Raw genomic sequence first — 17,498 nt, 5'->3', positions numbered from 1 at the left:
AGTGGTGGGAGGAAAAAATCCTTAAATAAGAGACACGGGGGAATGATTAATGGACTTCAATGTCTGTACACTAATGCGCAAAGCATGGGAAATAAACAAGATGAGCTTGAGCTCTTGGTACAGCAAACTAAATATGACATAATAGGCATCACTGAAACCTGGTGGGATAAGTCCCACAATTGGAATGTAATAATGGGGGGATACAATCTATTTCAGAGAAACAGACCAGACAAGAAAGGAGAAGGAGTGGCATTATATGTCAGGGATGTGTATACCTGTGAAGAGATCCAAGATTTAGAACCTCAAAGCCAAAGTGAGAGCATTTGGGTCAAAATTAAGGGAGAGAAGAATAACAGAGACCTCATTAAGATTAAAAAAGGATGTGTACAAAAAATGGAAAAGGGGGGAAACCACCAAAGAGGAATTCAAGCAAATAGCCAGCACGTGTAGACACAAAGTCAGAAAAGCTAAAGCACAGAATGAACTCAGGCTTGCTAGAGAGGTTAAAAGCAACACAAAAGGCTTTTATGGGTATGTTCGTAGCAAAAGGAAGAACAAAGAAACAGTGGGGCCACTCAGAGGAGAAGATGGTGAAATGCAAACAGGGGACACAGAAAGGGCTGAACTCCTCAATGCCTTCTTTGCCTCAGTCTTCTCCGATAAAGAAAACAATGCCCGACCTGAAGAATTTGGAGCAAATGATTCAGCAAAGGAAACACAGCCCAGAATAACTAAGGAGATAGTACAAGAATACTTGGCTAGTTTAGATGTATTCAAGTCTCCAGGGCCAGATGAACTGCATCCAAGAGTATTAAAAGAACTGGCATATGTGATCTCAGAACCACTGGCAGTCATCTTTGAGAGTTCCTGGAGAACAGCCGAAGTCCCGGCAGACTGGAGGAGGGAAAATGTTGTCCCTATTTTCAAAAAGGGGAAAAGAGAGGACCCAAATAATTACCGCCCAGTCAGTCTGACATCAATACCAGGGAAGATTCTGGAGCAGATCATTAAGCAAACAGTCTATGAGCACCTAGAAAGGAATGCTGTGATCACCAATAGTCAGCATGGATTTCTCAAAAATAAGTCATGTCAGACTAACCTGATCTCGTTTTTTGACAGAATTACAAGCCTGGTAGATGAAGGGAACGCAGTGGATGTAGCCTACCTTGATTTCAGCAAGGCATTTGACAAGGTGCCCCATGATATTCTTGTAAAGAAGCTGGTAAAATGCGGTCTTGACTATGCTACCACTCAGTGGATTTGTAACTGGCTGACTGACCGAACCCAAAGGGTGCTCATCAATGGTTCCTCTTCATCCTGGAGAAGAGTGACTAGTGGGGTGCCACAGGGTTCTGTCTTGGGCCCGGTCTTATTCAACATCTTTATCAACGACTTGGATGATGGACTCAAGGGCATCCTGATCAAATTTGCAGATGACACCAAACTGGGAGGGGTGGCTAACACCCCAGAGGACAGGATCACACTTCAAAACGACCTTGACAGATTAGAGAACTGGGCAAAAACAAACAAAATGAATTTTAACAGGGAGAAATGCCCAGAAGAAAGGCCTCTGGTTTCTTAGAAAAGGTATATCTGAATACCTTTTTCAGCTCATTATGTATCATTTCCCAAAAGGCCTTTACTTTCGGACAGGTCCACCAGAGGTGAAAGAATGTCCCTTCTGCCTCCTTACATTTCCAACACTTATTATCAGAAAGATGATATATTTTAGCCAACTTGACTGGGGTCATGTTGTTTGAATTCCTCTTTGGTGGTTTCCCCCCTTTTCCATTTTTTGTACACATCCTTTTTTAATCTTAATTCAGTTAAAAGTTCTTTAGATAGCCACCCTGGCTTCTTTAGGCACCTTCCATGTTTCCGTCTCATTGGTATTGCCTGACGTTGTGCTTTTACTATCTCCCTCTTAACAAACTCCCAGCCATCATGAACTCCCTTTCCTTTTAGTATTGCTGTCCATGGGATCTCACCCAGCACTTCCCTAAGTTTTATGAAGTCGGCTTTCTTAAAGTCAAGAAATTGAGTCCTAGTATGCTTGGCTGCTCCTTTCCGCTGTATAGTAAACTTCAGAAGAGCATGATCACTCGCGCCTAATGATCCTTCCACTTCTACCCCACTAACCAGGTCATCAACATTGGTTAGGACCAGATCTAAAATGGCTGTTCCTCTTGTTGCTTCTCCCACTTTCTGGACAATGAAGTTGTCTGCAAGGCCAGTGAGGAATCTGTTTGACCTTCTGCTCTTGGCTGAGTTTGACGTCCAACAAATATCCGGGTAATTGAAGTCCCCCATTACTACTATCTCCCTTCCTTTTGCATGCTTGGCCATCTGTTCCAGGAAGGCATCATCTATGTCCTCCGTTTGGCTTGGGGATCTATAGTAAACTCCCACAATGAGGTCTCTGTTATTCTTCTCTCCCTTAATTTTGACCCAAATGCTCTCACATTGGCTTTGAGGTTCTAAATCTTGGATCTCTTCACAGGTATACACATCCCTGACATATAACGCCACTCCTCCTCCTTTCTTGCCTGGTCTGTTTCTCTGAAATAGATTGTATCCCCCCATTATTACATTCCAATCGTGGGACTTATCCCACCAGGTTTCAGTGATGCCTATTATGTCATATTTAGTTTGCTGTACCAAGAGCTCAAGCTCATCTTGTTTATTTCCCATGCTTTGCGCATTAGTGTACAGACATTGAAGTCCATTAATCATTCCCCCGTGTCTCTTATTTAAGGATTTTTTCCTCCCACCACTAGGTCCGCGTGCTGTTTGCTCCATTTGGTCTATGACATTTGGATGATCATCTTCATTAATTGATAGACTCCTACCTTCAGGAGCACTGTCTCCCTCCCCCACATTAGTCAGTTTAAAGCCCTCCTGATGAGGTTTCTGAGATTTTTGGCAAAAACATTCCTCCCAGCCGTTGTGAGGTGCAGCCCATCACTTGCCAGAAGTCCATCTTCAAGAAACTGCAGTCCGTGATCTAAGAATCCAAACCGTTCCTGTTTACACCATTTGCGAAGCCAGCTGTTCACTTCCACTATTTTCCCCTCTCTCCCTGGGCCACGTCGTTCAACTGGGAGGACAGACGAGATGACAATTTGTGCATTTAGTTGCTTCAATTTCCTGCCGAGAGCCTCGTAGTCTCTTTTGATCTTCTGGAGGCTATTGCTTGCAGTGTCATTGGTTCCCACATGAACCAAGAGGAAGGGGTATTTGTCAGTGGGTTTTATGATTCCTTGCAGTCGTTCAGTTACATCTTGGATCTTAGCCCCGGGGAGACAGCACACTTCCCGAGACATCTTGTCAGGCCCACAGATCACTGCTTCTGTTCCCCTCAGTAGGGAATCCCCTATCACCACTACACGCCTCCTCTTGGGTTTGGTCGGGGTTCTTCCGTGAGCTGTCCGTTCCAAGGTCGCCTGCACATTCCCTGAGGACTGACTTTGCTGCTCGTCTTCATATACCTGATCGACTGTAATGTGGGAGAGATCCTCAAATGGAGTCTGCTCTTCGTCTTCCATGCTAGGGGAGAGGACCTCAAAGCGATTGTGTATTTCTAAACAATCAGAGTGAACCCTGGGCCTCCTACTTCTTTGAGTCACGTTTCTCCATATATCTGGCTCCTGTGTTGATGAACTAGCCTCCTTCTCAGGGGAGTCCCCTGTCTCCTCCTTGGTGGGGACGGTGTGCTCTGTTGCTTCCAAGAAGAGCTCCAGCTCTCTAATTCTTTGGAGCGTAGCTACACGTTCCTCCAGTTGCTGGACTTTGTCTTTTAAAAGGGCAATCAACATGCAATTGCTGCAGGTGAAGCTGCCTGCAACCTTTGGCAAGATGGCAAACATTGCGCAGGAATCGCAGGCGACTGCAGCTGTTCCCTCCCCTTCCATCTTGAGATCGTGTTGTTGGGGGTGGCTACAGAGGTCCTCCATCATAAAAAGCTTGAAGACAGGACAAATAACTTCGCCCACAAAAAAAAAACCTAGGTCTCCCCCAACAAACGTTTGAGACTAGCTCCCCTAAATCTAAAAGATGGATATAACTGCGCGCGCCGTTAGGCGCGCGCCGCTGCCCTACAAACTCTGATAAGCTCCTCCCACAGCTAATCCCCTGCCTCAACAGAAACCCTGCCCCCTCTGACCTTTACACAGGGAAAACAGCTAATCAGCCACAAGAAAAACACACACACAAGAAAACCCTTTTTGCTCCTTCTTCAACTGCTGCCCTACAAACTCTGATAAGCTCCTCCCACAGCTAATCCCCTGCCTCAACAGAAACCCTGCCCCCTCTGACCTTTACACAGGGAAAACAGCTAATCAGCCACAAGAAACACACACAAAGAAAACCCTTTTTGCTCCTTCTTCAACTGCTGCCCTACAAACTCTGATAAGCTCCTCCCACAGCTAATCCCCTGCCTCAACAGAAACCCTGCCCCCTCTGACCTTTACACAGGGAAAACAGCTAATCAGCCACAAGAAACACACACAAAGAAAACCCTTTTTGCTCCTTCTTCAACTGCTGCCCTACAAACTCTGATAAGCTCCTCCCACAGCTAATCCCCTGCCTCAACAGAAACCCTGCCCCCTCTGACCTTTACACAGGGAAAACAGCTAATCAGCCACAAGAAAAACACACACACAAGAAAACCCTTTTTGCTCCTTCTTCAACTGCTGCCCTACAAACTCTGATAAGCTCCTCCCACAGCTAATCCCCTGCCTCAACAGAAACCCTGCCCCCTCTGACCTTTACACAGGGAAAACAGCTAATCAGCCACAAGAAACACACACAAAGAAAACCCTTTTTGCTCCTTCTTCAACTGCTGCCCTACAAACTCTGATAAGCTCCTCCCACAGCTAATCCCCTGCCTCAACAGAAACCCTGCCCCCTCTGACCTTTACACAGGGAAAACAGCTAATCAGCCACAAGAAACACACACACACAAGAAAACCCTTTTTGCTCCTTCTTCAACTGCTGCCCTACAAACTCTGATAAGCTCCTCCCACAGCTAATCCCCTGCCTCAACAGAAACCCTGCCCCCTCTGACCTTTACACAGGGAAAACAGCTAATCAGCCACAAGAAACACACACACACAAGAAAACCCTTTTTGCTCCTTCTTCAACTGCTGCCCTACAAACTCTGATAAGCTCCTCCCACAGCTAATCCCCTGCCTCAACAGAAACCCTGCCCCCTCTGACCTTTACACAGGGAAAACAGCTAATCAGCCACAAGAAACACACACAAAGAAAACCCTTTTTGCTCCTTCTTCAACTGCTGCCCTACAAACTCTGATAAGCTCCTCCCACAGCTAATCCCCTGCCTCAACAGAAACCCTGCCCCCTCTGACCTTTACACAGGGAAAACAGCTAATCAGCCACAAGAAACACACACACACAAGAAAACCCTTTTTGCTCCTTCTTCAACTGCTGCCCTACAAACTCTGATAAGCTCCTCCCACAGCTAATCCCCTGCCTCAACAGAAACCCTGCCCCCTCTGACCTTTACACAGGGAAAACAGCTAATCAGCCACAAGAAACACAAACACACAAGAAAACCCTTTTTGCTCCTTCTTCAACTGCTGCCCTACAAACTCAGTGAATAGTAAAAGAACTCATACAAGTAATGCTGACACAACCCCTCACACACACTACCATATTTTTTGCTCTATAAGACGCACCAGACCATAAAACGCACCTAGTTTTTGGAGGAGGAAACAAGAAAAAAAATATTCTGAATCCCAGAAGCCAGGACAGCAAGCGAGATCGCAGTGATCCCGCTTGCTGTCCTGGCTTCTGGGATAGCCACACGCAGCCCCCGGCAGCGGGATGAAGGCTTCTGTTGCCCGGGAGAACTTGCGCATGGCTAAGGCTCCCCCAAGACCTGTGCTCCCTTTAAAGAGCCTGTGAAGCGCTCTTTCCCTGGGGAAAAGCCAAGAGCCGCACACAAGCTCCACACGGCTAATAAAAGGGAGCACTGAGCAGAGCCTCCCGCCTGCATTCGCTCCATAAGACGCACACACATTTCCCCTTACTTTTTAGGAAGGGAAAAGTGTGTCTTATAGAGCGAAAAATGCGGTAAGTAGAATAAGAGAAGCATAACCACCCGACCCCACCCCTCTCCCTCTTTTTTCTTTTTCTTCTTCTTCTTCTTCCTAATTGTTTAAACCAGTTCATAAACCAAGAACTTATACACTGATCACTAATAATGAAACATATGTTGCAGATATTTTTCCACAATTATTATGCTATTTTTGTGACATACTAATGACATGAGAAAACTTGTATAATGTTATTCTTGTTTATATAAGCCAATAAACACACACACACACACACACACAATTTTAGTTCTCATTTCCCCTAATTTCTTTCCAAGCAATTTTCCCCAAAATAACACATTTCTGTTTGTTATTGCCACAAATATATGTATTTTTGATGCACACTTTTCCCTAACGTATGTGTCACGGGAAATGGGGTTGCTTGTGTGTAAATCTCCAGCCGTTCCAAACTGCTTAGGTGTGGTTGTGTCTTTTTCTGACTGAGCAGCCCTTTGCGCTGCTGCTCAGTCGCTAGCAGAATCCGTGAGTGAGTGTCTCCTAAATTTCCTCCAGCATAAGAATTCCTTAACGGACAACCTTCGCCTCGCCTCTCTGCGCGGAAGCCTTCTGCGCAGAGTGGGCGTGCCGAGTGGTGGTCCTCCACCCTCCTCACTGACTTCACTGGAAGAGTCTCGGAGCCTCGCCTCCGAGCTGCTCTCTGCCTCTCCCTTCTTCCTGGTGTCACCTGAACTTCCTTCCCCAGATGACGTTCTCTCTCTTCCCTTACTCTTCCCCTCTCCTGCAGAGTCCGGGAGCCTCGCCTCTCCCCTCTGCTCCGATGTCAGTTCCCTGACATCCACCTCCCTCCCAGGGCCCTCCAACCCCCCCGTCCTTTCCTCGGACGGTGATGCAGGAAACCCCCGGAAGGAACTCTCCCCTCCATCTGATGATTCAAACACCCCTCTCCATTTGCTGCTGTCTCTTCTCTCTCCCCTATCTCCCCAGTCGGATTCTTCTTCGGACAATTCCCCTTCCTCCTCTTCGGAGGCGGGAAAACCCTCAAACTCTTCCTCTTCATCGGTGGTGCCAAATTGCTCCCCCCAGAACCTCTCTGGTGGTTTGGGCTTTCCCGGATACCTGCTATGAAACTCCTCCTGCAGATACTCATCCCTAATCTCTTCTGCTGGGACCCATGCGTTTTCCGCTTCTGGCTCCCCCTCCCACGCCACCAAATATTCCACTCGTCCCCCTCTCCACCTGGAATCAAGAATTTCAGCTGCATGGCCACTGAATTCCCTTTCCTCCATCTGTGGATGCAAGGGTGTTTCACTTTGCTGACCCAGAAATTCCCTCCCCTCCCTGAACGGTGAGAGTAAGGACCTGTGGAACATGGGGTGCAGTTTCATGTGAGATGGCAATTTGAGCCTAAAGGCCACTGGATTAACTTGCTGGGCTACTTCGAACGGTCCCAGTTTCTTTGGCCTTAGCTTCTTGCACCCTCCTTTGAACGGCAACCCTTTGGTAGACAACCACACCTGGTCCCCCACTCTTATGGTTTCTCCCTCTCTGCGGTGCTTGTCTGCCTGCCTCTTGTACTCTTCCTTGGCCCTTTCCAGGTTTAACTTAAGCTGTTGGTGTAAAGCCTCCATTTCTTCCACAAATTTTTCAGCTGCGGGAACACTCCAACTTCCCTCCCCTTCCCCGGGGAAAGCCCTGGGGTGACACCTGTAATTCGCCATAAACGGACTCATCCCTGTGGACACATGTTCTGCGTTATTGTATGCAAACTCAGCCAGCGCTAATTTGTCCACCCAATCCTTCTCCCTCTCGCTGACGTAGCAGCGTAGATATTGTTGAAGTATGCTGTTAGCTCTCTCTGCTTGTCCATTGGTTTCTGGATGTCTGGCCGTTGAGAACCCAACCTCGACGTCCAGCAGACTCATGAGCTTCCTCCAGAATCTGGACGTGAATTGCCGGCCTCTGTCGGATAAAATCCTCAAGGGGGCGCCATGCAACCTGAAAACATGCTCTACAAACAGCTTTGCTGTTTCTTCTGCAGTCACCGCATGCGAGCACGCAATAAAATGGCACATTTTGGTCATCAAGTCAACTACCACCATTACTGCCGTTTTCCCCCTGGCTTTGGGTAAGTCCGTCATAAAGTCAATTGATACCACCTCCCATGGCCTCTCTGGTGTGGGTAAGGGCTCCAGTAACCCTGCAGGTGCTGTCCTCTCCCCCTTCGCTCTCTGGCAGCACTGGCACCCACGTACATACTCCTTCACATCTTCCCTCACCCGTGGCCACCAAAACTGCCTGGTGACCAGTAGCATTGTCTTATGTTGTCCAAAATGTCCTGCCGTGGGGTTGTCATGCAGTTGTTTGAGTATTCTGCTCCTCAAATCCCCCTCAGGTATGTACAATGCACCCTTATAGTACAGTGCCCCGTCCTTTACTTCGAACCCCCCCCCCTGAGTTTCCCCAGTGATACCAATTTCTCGGATTTTGGTTTGTGCATATTGATCATCCCTCGTCAACCCGGCCAGCTCTTGCCTCCCGACGAACACTCCCCCCCACACCCATCTGCCCTCGGGAATGACATGACGTGCTTCTGGCCCTCCCTCCCCTTCTGCGTATTCGGGCTTGCGGGAGAGGGCGTCTGCTCTGACATTTTCCTTCCCAGGCACGTACCTAATCTCAAAATTAAACTTGGAAAACTCCTGTGCCCACCGCACCTGTCGTTGGTTCAGCACTCTCGCCGTTCTCCAATATTCCAGGTTCTTGTGGTCAGTACACACCTGGACTTTGTGCTGTGCGCCTATGAGAAAATGTCTCCATCGTCGAAAGGCCTCGTGAATTGCCAGCAGTTCCCGATCGTACACTGTATAGTTTTGCTCTGACTTGTTCAGCTTCCTGGAAAAGAGGGCACACGGCTTCCACTGTTCCCCATTTTCCTGCTGGAGCAATATGCCCCCCACAGCTCTGTCTGGCGCGTCCGTCTCTAGCCTCATCGGCTTCCGCAGATCCACATGTAGGAGCTGCTCTTCCGACGCGAAAGCCCTCTTAAGCTTTTCAAAGGAACGCTGGGCCTCTTCTGTCCATTCGAACTTCTTCTTACTGCTGAGACAATCCGTTATGGGTGCCGTTAGATGGGCGAAGTTCTTGATGAACTTCCTGTAGAAATTTGCAAACCCCAAGAACCTCTGCACGTCCTTCCTGTTCTTGGGAGGCTTCCATTCTAGAACGGCCTGCACCTTCCATGGCCAAGCCATGGGTCCATGGCCAAGCCCTTGTCTGACAACCGATAGCCAAGGAACTCCACCTCTCGAGCGTGGAATTGGCACTTCTCCAATTTGACCCACAGCTGGTGCTCCTGCAGTCTCTTCAGCACTTCCCTGACGTCTTTTACATGCTGCTCCTCGTTCTCTGAGTAGATTAGGACGTCGTCCAGGAAGGCTACACAATTCTTGTACAGCAGGGACCCCAGCACGTGGTGCATGAAAGCTTGAAAGGTGCTCGATCCCGATTGTAATCCAAAGGGCATAACTAAGTACTCAAAGGCTCCCAGAGGGGTGAACATGGTGGTTTTCCATTCATCCCCCTCCCTCATCCTTATCAAGTTGTACGCCCCCCGAAGGTCCAGCTTGGTAAAAATCTTCCCCTTCCTTACCCTGGCCAAAATGTCATCAATTCTGGGCATTGGGAAGGTCACTGGTTCCAACACCCTGTTCAATCCACGGTAGTCCACTACGAGCCTGGGCTCATGGGAGTCTCGCTTGTCCACAAAGAACACTGGACTACCCCCCCACCGCCCTCGATTCCCTTATGAACCCTCGCTTCAGGTTCTTGTCAATAAACTTCCGCAATTCCTGCATCTCCCTATCTGACATGGCGTACAGCTTGCCCACTGGCAGCTGAGCGTCTGGGAGCAAGTTGATCTGGCAGTCAAAGGGCCTGTGGGGGGGTAGCCGATCCGCCTCCTTCTCGCTGAAGACTTCTTCCAAGTCCGCATACTGAGGTGGTATCTTCCCTTTTTCCCCTACTGCCATCCCTGCCACCCTGGCTACTGCCATCCTCAGGCCTTCACTTCCGTGGCAATGCTCTACGCAGTGAGCTGACCCAAAGGTGACTGTCCGCTGGTGCCACCCTACTACTGGGTCGTGCAGTGCCAGCCAACTCATTCCCAGTATGATAGGTGGTCCTGCTAAGGTGGCTACGTGAAAGACAATTGTCTCAGTGTGTCTGGAAACTGTCATTTTCATGGGCGGGGTCTGGTGGGTCACTTCCCCTCCCAAAAGTTCTCTCCCATCTATCGTGGTTACTTGCAGGGGATGTTCTAGAGGCACCACCTGTAGCTGGTGTTCTAGCGCAAAATCCTTGCTAAAGAAGTTGCAAGAGCTGCCTGAATCCAGCAGCGCCTTCACTTTGATGGGGTGTCCGTTTGGGAGTTCTAGCACCACCTCTATTGCGATGGCTGCTCGGGGGGGGGTCTGGTTTGGGCACTACTACTGGTTGCTCGCCTGGCTGCTGTGCCCTCCTTCCTGCAGCCAAGCACGGCCGTTTCCCGGCGCCTCTTTTTTTTCCTCCTCACTCCCCACTGCCCCCACCATTCCTTGCCACGCCTTCTTCTGAGGGCATACTCTGGCAAAATGTCCCGGCTGCTGGCATAGGAAACACCTCTTACTGGTTTTCCCCTCCTTCTTACGCACCTCGCTGGAGTTTGAAAACCCGCGCACGCTCGCTTCTCCAATCTCCATTGGCTCCTCGGGTGGCACAGTAGACACTGGCATGTCTGGAATGCGGTTGTCATGCCAACGCTCTGCTCTCCCTTCCCGCCTTTCCAGAGCGCGCGTCTCTTGTCGGACTCCTACAGCGAGCGCCAACTTGGTCAGCTGGTCCATCGATTCCGGGCGGGGTGAGCGGGAAAGTTCGTCTCTCACCCAAGAGGATAAGCCCTCCTCAAATAACATTTGTACTGGTTGAGAACTCAGATCCCACCCAAGTTTATGGATCAGCATAGCAAATCTCGACCAGTACTCTCTCACTGACTGGTTTCCTTGTTTGCACCCCATCAGTTCTTTACGAGTCACACTCTCTTCAACATCGCTCGCGAACATGTGATCCATCACGCTAAAAAACTTTCTCAGGTCCTTCAAAGCCGCGTTCTCCGCCGCCATTAAGGGTCGGACCCAATCTCTGGCCCTCCCCTGCAGGTGCCCCACCACGAAAGCGACTCTTCCCCCATCGTCGGCAAAGTCATCGTGCTGCAGATCCAGCGCATACTGCACTTCAGTCTTAAAAGTGTTATAATCTCTGGGGTTGCCCCCAAAAGTCCGCACAAGTCCCCGTACCTTTCTTGCGATGGGGGTAATCTTCCCCTGGGCGTCATGTGTCCTCCTTTCATCCAGCCGCGCCGCTAGTAGAGCCAGTTGCTGCTCCAAGTCTCGGTTTCTCTCCTCCAGACTCTGTCCGCCTTTGGCCCCCTCTCCTGCGCCGGCTCCTCCGGTTTGACTCATGACTGTACCCCGGTCCTCTTGCACACAAGCAACGTAAAGGACTCACGGATTGCTGTCACGGGAAATGGGGTTGCTTGTGTGTAAATCTCCAGCCGTTCCAAACCGCTTAGGTGTGGTTGTGTCTTTCCCTGACTGAGCAGCCCTTTGCGCTGCTGCTCAGTCGCTAGCAGAATCCGTGAGTGGGTGTCTCCTAAATTTCCTCCAGCATAAGAATTACTTTGATCTGAAGCCTTTGAAGAGGAATTTAAAAGTTTCAATTTCGTGCATGACCTGAACTGTCGCTATAGGTACTAAGGGATTTAAACTTTTTTTTCTGCTTTGCTTTGAACTTAGTTTTTCCTCTCCCTGTGGATTTACAAAATTATTTAAAGAAACCCAGGTACTTGACTGCCAAACTATTAGAGCTGTCAGTTTGCGGACTTGATTTTTGCTACTCTGAACTGTTACTTTTGAGTGTTACTGGACTAGCTACTTTGAAACACTATTATCTGGCACTTTTCCTGAAACTTTGTTTAAATAAGGACTCACTCTGCTGGCTATAAAGAAGAGCGGAAGGTCTTTCTTGAAATTTATGAGTGGTTGGATACTGTTGGATTTTGGCAAAACTTTTTTAAGCTTTTAAGCTTTGGAACAACTATTGGAAAAATTTCCTTTGTTCTCCTCAAGATTTGTTTGAACTCCCCCTGGTGGATTTTGGATTTACAACTGGTTGGGACTTGTTTTTTCTCTTTTTTCTTCCTTTAACTTGTTGTTTACTCTCTGGGCTTGTGGATTCCCATGGGAGCATACTAAATCTGACCGACGGAGAATATGATACGATGGTTGGAGCTGAATAGGAAGATTTAAGCACCTTCGCAGCTCAAGAGACGGGTGTACTTTATAACCTGGAATTTGGCTACAAGGGACAAAGTGGACTAACCCGGACTAGATACCTTTAAGACTTACTCACCTTCCTGTGGCTTAAAGAGGTTGGTGTAGTTTATCTGACTCGGATTTCTACTGGGGGGTTTTTTGGAACCTGAACTGTGATCATAACCTGGAAGTCATCTATAATTTTGAACTGGGCTACAAGGGCTGAAAGTGGATTAACCTGGACTAGATACTTTCAAGACTGGACCCCTTACGCCCTGCCCACGGATGGGCTAGGTGGACCAGTCAGGGGTAAAGAACGAGAACGCTGGGAGGTGTAGGAGGCTTTCTTTCCAACCTTTCCCAGTGGACTGACTGCAGAATTTTCGCCCAAGGTTGCCTGAAAAATCTGCCTGGACATTGCTAAACTTCGAGGGGAGTATTCAACTCCGCCTGGGCTTTATTCCTATTTTTTGAGCTCACTTTGTGAGATTACTATTGACAATCCCTGCCGACGACGGTTATTAACAGGGGGGTCAAAAAGGGAAGGAAGTAACGGCAGGGGGGGAGTGAGGGAAGGGGGAAGGGGGCGTGAGGTTTGGTGATGATGGGTAGGGAGGGGAAAGAACCGAAGAAAGGGGGAGGGACCCCGGGAGAAAGAAAGATGTCGCGGCAGGAGGAAATTAAAGATTTAGATAACCTGTGGGCCAAAATAAAGGAGGAGTTTAGGCAAAATGTATTATACATGGAAAGTAAATTAGGAGAGGTCCAGAAGATGATCGATCAAAAGATAGAGGGAGCAGTGGGTGAACTCTCAGCCAAAATTCAAGATCTCTCAGTAAAGTCCAAAATGATTGAGGAATCTAACAAAAAGCTGCAGAAAGAAATGAGGGAACAAAAAAAGGAGACACTGAAGGTAAAGGAAGAACTGGGCGAGTTAAGCATCTCTCAAGATAGGATTTGGGATAATTTAGCCATGGCGGACATGCGGTCAAAACAGCTCCATCTTAAATTCAGGGGAGTAGCAGAGGGGAGAAATGAAGATATTAGAGGGAAAATGATAAAAGAACTCTCTAATTGGTTGAATTTAAAGGAAGAAGAGGTGGCAGCTACTGTGGATAACGTATATAGAATGAGTAGGCCTAAGCATTTGAAAGCGAGTAAGCTCTTGGGGGATTGCTTGGTGATTTTTAATTCTCCAGAAATGAAAAATTTAATTTTGAGAAAGAGCTATAATAACAGACTTAGAATTGAGGGAAGGCCTATTATCATTTATAAAGAAATACCGGTCAGGCTACTTCGTAAAAGAGAAGGATATAAACAGGTGGTAGCAGCTCTGAAGAGAAATGAGATCCCATTTCGCTGGGAGTTCCCGGAGGGGATCAGCTTCTTCTATAAAGAGAAAAAATTTAGATTGCTGGATACACAGGAGGCGGATAAGTTTTTGAGAAGATACGAAAAAGATCTGGGAAAGATAGAGAACAGACTAAGGAACAGGTTGGAAAAAGAGGATGGAGAGATAAGAAACATACGCGAGGAGGAGAGGAGCGCAGAGGGGGAGATGGTGGAGTCAGATGAAGAGGATGAGGAGACCGCAGTGGGAGCGGAGATTGCAGAAGAGGGGGAGCTCTCGGGAAACAGGGGAGAGAGACTATAGTTGTTGAATACGGTCAAAGGTTTAGAAGTAGATAAAAGGTAAATCATTACACACTCATTGAAATTTTTATCCTGGAATGTAAATGGGTTGAATGAGAAAATTAAAAGGAATAAAATTGAGAAAGTCTTAAAAAATAAGAGATATGATGTAATCTGCTTTCAGGAAACTCATATTGCTAAAAAACACAAACATATTTTGGTGAATAAAAAACTAGGGGTAGATTTTATTAACTCCGATGTTGGAAAAAAAAGAGGAGTAGTAATATATGCTAAAGAAAAATGGGAACCGACTCTGATTTGCAAGGATGAGGAAGGAAGAATTTTAGGAATTCAACTAAATTTCCGGGGGGAAAAAATTAACGTCGTAACGATATATGCTCCGAACACAAACAGAGGGGAGTTTTTTGAGAAACTTGAAAGCATGTTATTAGAACTGGACAACCGAAAATTAATCTTGCTTGGGGATATGAATGGCGTCCCAGCGCCGGATTTGGATAGGAGTACAGAGAAGGGAAAACTGAACAGGGGAAAATTGCCGAAATCATTTAGGGATATGGAAGAAAACTTAGACCTAATTGATATTTGGAGACACCAAAACCCCACCTCTAAACAGTTTACTCATTATTCCGAACCCCATCAGAGCTGGGGTAGAATAGATCAGATCTGGTTGACAAGAACACTCTCCATGAGAGTTAAGAATTGTGAGATTCTCCCTAGGACATTATCAGATCATTGTGCTCTAGATATGGAAATAAAAAGTGAAGTGAAGGGACAATACAGATGGAGGATGTGTGAGAATTTATTTGACAGTGAAGAGGTGAGGGAGAGAATTAAAGGCACCTTAAAAGAATACTTAAATTTAAACCTGAACAAAGAAACCCCCATAGATGTAGTCTGGGACGCCAGTAAGGCGGTCCTGAGGGGTCTCTTAATACAACAAAAAAATTATAGGAGAAAGGTAAGGGAGTGTAAGAAAGAGGAGATCCTCTCTCAATTGAGAAATTATGAGAAAAAATTAATTAAAAACCCAACAGATGAAGCTGCTAACCGAGCCTCTAAGGTGTTACAATCTCAATATTCAGCAATATTAAATCAAGAGATAGAGTGGAAAATTAAATTTACAAAGCAAAGGTATTTTGAGTCGGCAAATAAAATGGGGAAGTTACTTGCCTGGCAGTTAAGAAAAAGAAAGAAACAAAACATGATAAACAAAATAATACTGGAGGATAACATCATAGAAGATCCAGAGGAAATAGAAAATAGGTTTACCCAATTCTTTGAAAAGCTATATGAAAAAGGAGGGGAAAACAGTGTAGAGATCAAGAATTATTTGGAACAAAACGAAAAGAAATACATATTAGAAGAGGATAGAATACAACTGAATAAGGAGATCACAGTAAATGAGATCAAAGAGGCCATTAGTAGAATGAAGACCGGGAAAGCCCCCGGGCCGGACGGTCTGTCCGCAAAATATTATAAAACATTAGAAGAACATCTAGCCCCGGTCCTAAAAGATGTGATCAATAATATCTTTCAGGGGGGGAAGATCCCGGCCTCGTGGAAGGAGGCTTACATAACTCTGATCCCCAAAACAGAAAAAGAAAAAACAGATATTAAAAATTATAGGCCAATCTCTTTGCTTAACAACGATTATAAGATCTTTGCTGACATTATGGCCAGTAGACTTAAGAAGCTCTTAACGAAGTATATACACAAAGACCAAGTGGGCTTTCTACCAAACAGACACCAGAAAGAAAATGTCCGCCACGTATTAAACATCATTGAATACCTAGATATGAGAATAGATGTCCCGGCTGCACTAATCTTTATAGACGCCGAAAAGGCCTTCGATAATGTTTCATGGGAATTCTTATTACAATGCCTGGGAAAGGCAGGCATTGAAGGCCCTTACCTGAAAGGCATCAGGGCAATATACTCAGAACAACAGGCCAGGTTGATTATAAATGATAATCTGACGAAACCATTTAAGATTAAGAGGGGTACAAGGCAGGGCTGCCCTCTGTCCCCCCTGTTATTTATAATGGTTTTAGAAGTTATTGCAAATAGAATAAGGGAGGCAGTGAATGTGAGGGGGATAAAAATTGGGAATAAAGAATTTAAGCTTAAAGCCTATGCTGATGACCTGGTTCTGTCTGTGGAGAACCCAGTGGATAGTGCAAGCAGAGTGGTTGAACTTTTGGAAGACTTTGGTAGGCTGTCCGGTTTCAGATTAAATAGGAAGAAAACAAAAGTCCTAACAAAGAACATGACTGAGCAGGAGAAAACTCATTTGGAAGAAAAGATTGGCATTAAAGCTGTGAATAAAGTTAAATATCTGGGAATCTGGCTCTCACCTAAAAATATAAACTTGGTTGAGGACAATTACAGTAAGGTGTGGCAGGACATTAAAAAGGACTTAGATACCTGGCATAGATTAAAACTTTCTTGGACAGGGAGGATGGCAGCCATTAAGATGTGCATCCTCCCGAAACTATTATTCCTCTTTCAGAATATCCCGATAATTAAAGGCACCTCCCTCTTTAAGAACTGGCAAAGAACCCTGACCAAGTTTATTTGGCAGGGAAAGAGGGCCAGAGTAAAGTTGAAATATCTAACAGACTCGAGAGAAAGGTGCGGATTTGCGGTCCCAAATATTAGGTTATACTATGAAGCAGCCTGTATCTGCTGGATAAAGGAGTGGGCCACCCTCAGAAACTCAGACCTCTTAGATTTGGAGGGCTTTAATATAAGATTCGGGTGGCATGCCTACCTGTGGCAAGATAAAGGGGAGGTCCACAGAGGATTTTCTAACCATATTATCAGAGGCCCATTATTGGAAGTGTGGAAGAGGTATAAAAAAATGATTGAGAAAGGTACCCCATGGTGGCTCTCCCCAACCAATATTATTAAAATAAAAAAAATAAATATGGCAGATGAAAAATGCACGTATGAGGATATTCTAGAAAAGACAGAAACAGGATGGAGGGTGAAGCCTTATGAGGTACTGAAAGATAAAATAAAAGACTGGTTCCACTTCCACCAGATTAACGCCTTATGGGGTGAGCATAAGAGATTGGGCATGAATGAAAAAAAATCGTGGTTTCAGGTAGAAATCCTGGAAAGTAATAATAAATCCCTTTCAAAAATGTATAAACAATTATTGGAATGGGACACTAAGGAAGATCGGGTGAAAGGGGTTATGGTAAAATGGGAGAAAGACATTGGTCATAACATAGATTATAATAAATGGCAAATACTTTGGACGAAAGGAGTAAAATTTACAGCTTGCGTAGCTTTGCGGGAAAATCTAGAGAAAATGGTTTACCGTTGGTACTTGACCCCAGCAAAGCTAGGAAAAATGTATAAAACGGTTGACAACACCTGCTGGAGATGTAGAGATAAGGTTGGGACCTTCTTCCATATT

General features: G+C 46.3%; 1 pseudogene across 1 annotated transcript in view; it reads left to right on the top strand.

Moving 5' to 3' along the window:
• The first annotated feature begins 13,979 nt into the window (after positions 1 to 13,979).
• The window catches only part of LOC308578190 (protein CIMAP1C-like), a 46,631-nt pseudogene continuing 43,112 nt past the window's right edge, over positions 13,980 to 17,498 (top strand). The window contains exon 1 of the transcript in view: positions 13,980 to 14,015. The product of the transcript in view is annotated as a protein CIMAP1C-like (transcript). The remainder of the gene's footprint in view (positions 14,016 to 17,498) is intronic.

This window comes from Podarcis bocagei (assembly GCF_964188305.1).
Source record: "Podarcis bocagei genome assembly, chromosome: W".
Classification (NCBI taxonomy): Eukaryota; Metazoa; Chordata; class Lepidosauria; order Squamata; family Lacertidae; genus Podarcis; species Podarcis bocagei.
The sequence above is the reverse complement of the archived record's forward strand: the minus strand, read 5'-3'. Positions and strand labels throughout refer to the sequence as shown.